We start from the raw sequence: 7,353 nt of genomic DNA, 5'->3' as shown, positions 1-7,353 counted from the left end.
GAGCACTGGGAACTGTGCTGGGAACTGTGCTGGGGATACTGGGAGCACTGGGAGCTGTACTGGGAACTGAGCTGGGGGTACTGGGAGCACTGGGAACTGTGCTGGGAACTGTGCTGGGGGTACTGGGAGCACTGGGAGCTGTACTGGGAACTGTGCTGGGGGTACTGGGAGCACTGGGAACTGTGCTGGGGGTACTGGGAGCACTGGGAACTGTGCTGGGAACTGTGCTGGGGGTACTGGGAGCACTGGGAGCTGTGCTGGGAACTGTGCTGGGGGTACTGGGAGCACTGGGAGCTGTACTGGGAACTGTGCTGGGGGTACTGGGAGCACTGGGAGCTGTACTGGGAACTGTGCTGGGGGTACTGGGAGCACTGGGAACTGTGCTGGGAGCACTGGGAGCTGTACTGGGAACTGTGCTGGGGATACTGGGAGCACTGGGAGCTGTACTGGGAACTGTGCTGGGGGCACTGGGAGCACTGGGAGCTGTACTGGGAACTGTGCTGGGGATACTGGGAGCACTGGGAACTGTGCTGGGGGTACTGGGAGCTGTACTGGGAACTGTGCTGGGGGTACTGGGAGCACTGGGAACTGTGCTGGGGGTACTGGGAGCTGTACTGGGAACTGTGCTGGGGATACTGGGAGCACTGGGAACTGTGCTGGGGGTACTGGGAGCTGTACTGGGAACTGTGCTGGGGGTACTGGGAGCACTGGGAGCTGTACTGGGAACTGTGCTGGGGGTACTGGGAGCACTGGGAACTGTGCTGGGGGTACTGGGAGCACTGGGAACTGTGCTGGGGATACTGGGAGCTGTACTGGGAGCTGTTCTGGGGATACTGGGAGCTGTACTGGGAACTGTTCTGGGGATACTGGGAGCACTGGGAACTGTGCTGGGGGTACTGGGAGCACTGGGAGCTGTACTGGGAACTGTGCTGGGGGTACTGGGAGCTGTACTGGGAACTGTGCTGGGGGCACTGGGAGCACTGGGAACTGTGCTGGGGGTACTGGGAGCACTGGGAGCTGTACTGGGGGTACTGGGAGCACTGGGAGCACTGGGAGCTGTGCTGGGGGTACTGGGAGCTGTACTGGGAACTGAGCTGGGGGTACTGGGAGCACTGGGAGCTGTACTGGGAACTGTGCTGGGGGTACTGGGAGCACTGGGAGCTGTGCTGGGGGTACTGGGAGCTGTACTGGGAACTGTGCTGGGGGTACTGGGAGCACTGGGAGCTGTACTGGGAACTGTGCTGGGGGTACTGGGAGCACTGGGAGCTGTGCTGGGAACTGTGCTGGGGGTACTGGGAGCACTGGGAGCTGTACTGGGAACTGTGCTGGGAGCACTGGGAGCTGTGCTGGGGGTACTGGGAGCACTGGGAGCTGTACTGGGAGCTGTGCTGGGAGCACTGGGAGCTGTGCTGGGAACTGTGCTGGGGGTACTGGGAGCACTGGGAGCTGTGCTGGGAACTGTGCTGGGGGTACTGGGAGCTGTACTGGGAACTGTGCTGGGGGTACTGGGAGCACTGGGAGCTGTACTGGGAACTGTGCTGGGGGTACTGGGAGCTGTACTGGGAACTGTGCTGGGGGTACTGGGAGCACTGGGAGCTGTGCTGGGAACTGTGCTGGGGGGTACTGGGAGCACTGGGAGCTGTACTGGGAGCTGTGCTGGGAGCACTGGGAGCTGTGCTGGGGGTACTGGGAGCACTGGGCTGTAGTGGGAGCTGTGTTGGGGGGTACTGGGAGCACTGGGTGTACTGGTAGCCCTGGGAGCTGAACTGGGGACTACTGGAAGCATTGAGGTGTAGTGGGAGCTCTGGGAGCTGTACTGGGTGAGCTGGGAGCTGTACTGGGTGAGCTGGGAGCTGTACTGGGAGTACTGGGAGCGCTTTACTGGGAGCATTGAGCTGAACTGGGGAGTACTGGGAGCGTTTTATTGGGAACATTGACCTGTACTGGGAGCGCTTTACTGGGAGCATTGAGCTGTACTGGGTGAGCTGGGAGCTGTACTGCGAGTACTGGGAGCGCTTTACTGGGAGCACTGAGCTGTTCTGAGAGTACTGGGAGCGCTTTACTGGGAGCACTGAGCTGTACTGGGAGTACTGGGAGCGCTTTACTGGGAGCACTGAGCTGTTCTGAGAGTACTGGGAGCGCTTTACTGGGAGCACTGAGCTGTTCTGGGAGTACTGGGAGCGCTTTACTGGGAGCACTGAGCTGTTCTGGGAGTACTGGGAGCGCTTTACTGGGAGCACTGAGCTGTACTGGGAGTACTGGGAGCGCTTTACTGGGAGCACTGAGCTGTTCTGAGAGTACTGGGAGCGCTTTACTGGGAGCACTGAGCTGTACTGGGAGTACTGGGAGCGCTTTACTGGGAGCATTGAGCTGTACTGGGAGTACTGGGAGCGCTTTACTGGGAGTACTGAGCTGTACTGGGAGTACTGGGAGCGCTTTACTGGGAGCACTGAGCTGTACTGGGAGTACTGGGAGCGCTTTACTGGGAGCATTGAGCTGTACTGGGAGTACTGGGAGCGCTTTACTGGGAGCACTGAGCTGTTCTGGGAGTACTGGGAGCGCTTTACTGGGAGCACTGAGCTCTACTGGGTGCTCTGGGAGCTGTACTGGGAGTACTGGGAGCATTGATCTGTACTGGGCGGCACTGGGCAGCGCTGAGCTGGACTGGGAAGCGGTGGCGTGCACTGGGAAGGCTCCAGTTGAAGGTGTTTTCCCTGGGGAAGGGATGAGCTCCGGCGGGGAGCGAGGCCGCCCCCGTCCCCCCGTTTCCCCCGCGGGGCTGGGGTGGCACTTTGCCGGCGGCCAGGCGGTGCCAGCGTGACGAGGCACTGCAATATTCATCCTGACATTTCCTCCGTGCCAGCCCTTGCCAGCGCTCCAGCTGGGATGGTACCGGGATGAGCCCGCCCCCTCCATGGCCTCAGCGGAATCCGGGGGGCTCTGCCTCCCTTTCCCTTTAGGACGTTCCTCTCCCATCCACTGGATCTCCTCCAGCTTCTTCCTGGAGTGCTGTCAGCAGGGCAGGGACTCCCTGGCACCTCAGCCTCCTTCAGCTTTTCTGGAATTCCAGAATTCCAGAATGGTTTGGGTCGGAAGGGACCTTAAAGCTCATCCAGTCCCACCCCATGTCATTCACAGGGACACCTTCCACTGTCCCAGGCTGCTCCAAGCCCCGTCCAGCCTGGCCTGGGACACTTCCAGGGATCCAGGGGCAGCCACAGCAGCTCTGGGCACCCTGTGCCACCACCCTCCCAGCCAGGAATTCCACATATCCAACCCAAGCTTCCACTCTTTCCGTTTGAACCCATTATCCCTTGTCCTGTGGCTGCAGTTCCTGAGGGAGTGTCCCTCTGCCACCCCCCAGCTGGAGCCAGCAGTGACCTTCAAGCGAGCAGGACGGACACATCAACTCCAGCATGGAGAAAAGGAGCTTGGGCCCATCCCCACGGCGCCCTCAGCCCCACGAGTGTCACAGCCCCTCCATGCCACCAAGAGTGACAAGGATGGAGGCAGTGAAACCTCTGCTCTCCACCCCTCCTGCCTCCATCACCCCCAGACCAGCCCTTCCCCCCATTCCCTGGTGGCTCCGACCCTTCCTGCAGGAGCGCAGGGCAGAAATCCATCCTCAGGAGATGAGCTGTGCTGCTCCTCTCCGCTTGCAGCTAATGAAAGCAATTAGTGCAGATGGGTTTACTCTCATTAGGGAGCCGGGCAGGGCCTGGCTCCAGCCTGCACGGGGAGCAGCATCTCGCCCACGCTCTCCTCACCTCCTCCTGCTCGGCAGATGCTGCTCCAGAGCCCAATCCTGGGGAGGTGAGGATGGAAGGGAGCGAGTGCTGGAGCTGGAGGGGAGCCAGGGAGCCACGGAACAGCTGAGCTGCCTGGCAGGCGAGGACAGGCTCGGCTCCTTCCCCCCCAGCGACACCATTTTGCTTTGGAGCTGCTCTGATGGACACGGAAAAGAATGGAGGGGCTGGCAGTTGATCTTGGTGCTTGGAAAAACTGGAATATCGGCACAGATCCGTGCTGGGCTGGGTGCTGGTGGTTTTATTTCAGGACCTACGGTGACAGCTTGCTTGGAGCAGCCTGGGATGGTGGAAGGTGTCCCTGTGAATGACATGGGATGGGACTGGATGATTTTTAAGGTCCCTTCCAACCCAAACCATTCCAGGATTCTGTGATTCCATGATTCTTACTCTGGCCTACCAAAACGCTTCCTGAGCACAGAATCAAACATATTGTGCTCCTGCCAAATTCCCCACATCCCGAATTTCCCCTCCAGTTTCCTAGGACCCTCAGGGGTGAGTGTTTTCCCAGCAAAGCTGCTGGACACTTTTGCTGGACACATTTTAAGGCTGCTTGGCCTCAGCTCATTCCTGTGGTCAGGAACAAAAGGTATCACCGTAGGTTCTGAAATAAAACCACCAGCACCCAGCCCAGCACGGATCTGTGCCGATATTCCAGTTTTTCCAAGCACCAAGATCAACTCCCAGTCCCTCCATCCTTTTCTGTGCCCATCAGAGCAGCTTCAAAGCAGACCCCAGGAATGAGCTGAGGCCAAGCAGCCTTAAAATGTGTCCAGCAAAAGTGTCCAGCAGCTTTGCTGGGAAAACACTCGCCCTTGAGGGTCCTGGGAAACTGGAGGGGAAATTCGGGATGTGGGGAATTTGGCAGGAGCACAATATGTTTGACTCTGTGCTCAGGAAGCGTTTTGGTAGTAGAACGAGGAAGAATCATGGAATCACAGAATCCTGGAATGGTTTGGGTTGGAAGGGACCTTAAAAATCATCCAGTCCCACCCCACGTCATTCACAGGGACACCTTCCACTGTCCCAGGTGTCTCCAAGTCCTGTCCAACCTGGCCTTGGACACTTCCAGGGATCCAGGGGCAGCCACAGCTTCTCTGGGCACCCTGGGCCAGGGCATCCCCACCCTCCCATTAAAAAATTCTTCCTTATATCTGAACCTGAATCAACCCTCTTTTAGGTTAAAACCCTTTTTGCTGTCACTCCAGGCCCTATAAAAATCTGTCCTTCTTTAGAAGGTTCCTTCAGGCCCTGCAAGGGGCTCTGAGCTCTCCCTGGAGCCTCCCCTCCTCCAGGTGAGCACCCCCAGCTCTCCCAGAGCATTCTCCAGCCCCTGGAGCAGCTCCGTGGCCTCCTCTGGATTTGCTCCTGTGCTGAGTTGCAGGGCTGGGAGAAGGAGGAAAGAGAGGGGGAAGGGATGGACAATGAAATTGGGAATTTTAGGTGTCTCCCAATTTCTGAGCAAGGAGCAATGTCCCACCCTGAACGAGCCTGTTCTCCCCTGACCCGCCCCATCCTCTGGGAACAAAAAGTTCCCTGCTGAAACCCCAGGCCCGAAACTCCTGCGAAACCCTCCCTGACAGGGAGAACCCCTTGGGAACTGCATCCAGCCTCAACCAGGACAGGATCCCCACCTCCCCAGGGGTCGACACGCACAGAGCAGCATCTCCAAAGGCTTGAAACAAATCCAAAAGTTTATTTCCAACGAGTACACAGACCATGTGGGATGGGGATGCGCTACACCACGACTGGCTTTCGCCTACAACCACCCCCTCCCCAAAATCCTGCTGCTGGCACGGTGACAACCCATGGACAGACTGCCACCAGCAACCTTTGCAGACAATAAAAGTCCTTTTTCCAGTACTCCAGATATATTTTTTTTTCTTTAAAAGCCTGGGGGCAGTGGAATGTTGTTTGAGGCCAGGCTGGAAATCCAGCATGGGGATGGAGGGATGGGTGGGATTTTTGTTGTGAGGAGGGGAAACAACCTTGGCAGGCGATCTCTGCTTGGCTAACAAAGGCAGATCTGTGTAAATAGAAATACTGGGGTGAAATACCTGGCAGCACACCAATGGCAACACCACAACCAACAGAAAATTAAGCCCAGCAACGTAAAACACCTTCAGTGAATAGTTTGGGTTAATTCAAAATCTCCCCGTCTCCGCTCCCCCATATTCATGCAGGTTTATTTTGTTGTCTAAGGTATTAAGAATTTGAGTTGTAAAATAGGCAAGTCGTTAAAAAAGTTATTACAAACCACTTTTGTGACAGTGTTTGAGAAGGGGTGGGGTGGGAGCCCCGGGTCAGACCAGCTGCACTTCACTCTCTGTGACAATAAATCAGATTAAGAAGAAAAGACAAAACCCAGGATGGGGTTTTTACATCTCTGCCCAGTAACACCAAGAGTGAAACCAGCTGCAGAGCAAACCACTTCATCCGCCCTTCATCCTAAAGCCACGGGAGCTGTAGTAAAAAGATCAAAATTGGGGGAATTAGGGGAGTGCTGGGACCATCTAGGCTACTCGTGGCTTATAAACATTCCCAGGTGCCAAAAGTTTGGAGTCCAGTGTGAGAAGAACTGGCCTTCTCTGTAGAAGAACTAGAAAAAGAGTATGAAAAGGTAGAAAAACCAAAAAGCACTTTTTTATGGGCTAGAAAGAGTTACCAAAAGGTACCTAAATACTTTTCCCCTCTTGGATCCACAGGGATATTTAAAAGCTCACACCTGATTCAGAACTGGTTCAGCGGGGTCACCACCGACCCCCAAACCCCTTTGTGACCCCCAGCTCATTTTGTACATAAATCCCCACATTATAATTCCCAAAGTGATGGTTCCCAAAGTTTCCCAGGAGGACAGATGAGCAGGGGAAAGCCAGGAGATGTTTAGCAGCAGAAAGGAGAAACAAGCCACATCCACAGAGGTATGGACCTGAGGAGGAGCCCAGAAAGGTGGCGTGTGTCCCCCGAGAGCTGGGAGCAGAGGAAGCAGACCTGGGAATAACTGCCCAGCCTGGCACAGAGCCCAGGCCGTGTGTAAACAGGGAATCAGGCACCTCTGGGAAGGGGCGGCCCCACGGCTCCCGGGGCTGCTCCCCTGGCCCTTCCCAACGTGGGGAGGGGGCAGCGGGAACGGGAGGGGAGGTGGGGGCAGGAAGGGGCAGGAACATCCCAACATGGAGCAGGATCCCATGGTGGGACAGCATCCCACCCAAAACAGAATCCCACCATGGAGTAGCATCCCGTTTTGGAGTAGTGTCCCACCGTGGAGCAGCATTCCATGGAGGAGCAGTGTCCCACCCAAAACAGAATCCCACCATGGAGTAGCATCCCGTTTTGGAGTAGTGTCCCACCGTGGAGCAGCATTCCATGGAGGAGCAGTATTCCACCCAAAACAGAATCCCACCATGGAGTAGCATCCCGTTTTGGAGTTGTGTCCCACCGTGGAGCAGCATTCCATGGAGGGGCAGCATCCCACCATGGAGCAGAATCCCCCCCTGAAGCAGCATCCCACCACTGAGCAGCATCCCAGCACTGAACAACATCCCAG

This window comes from Anomalospiza imberbis, chromosome 6, assembly GCF_031753505.1.
Source record: "Anomalospiza imberbis isolate Cuckoo-Finch-1a 21T00152 chromosome 6, ASM3175350v1, whole genome shotgun sequence".
In the NCBI taxonomy this organism is placed as follows: Eukaryota; Metazoa; Chordata; class Aves; order Passeriformes; family Viduidae; genus Anomalospiza; species Anomalospiza imberbis.
This window is presented reverse-complemented; position numbering follows the sequence as displayed.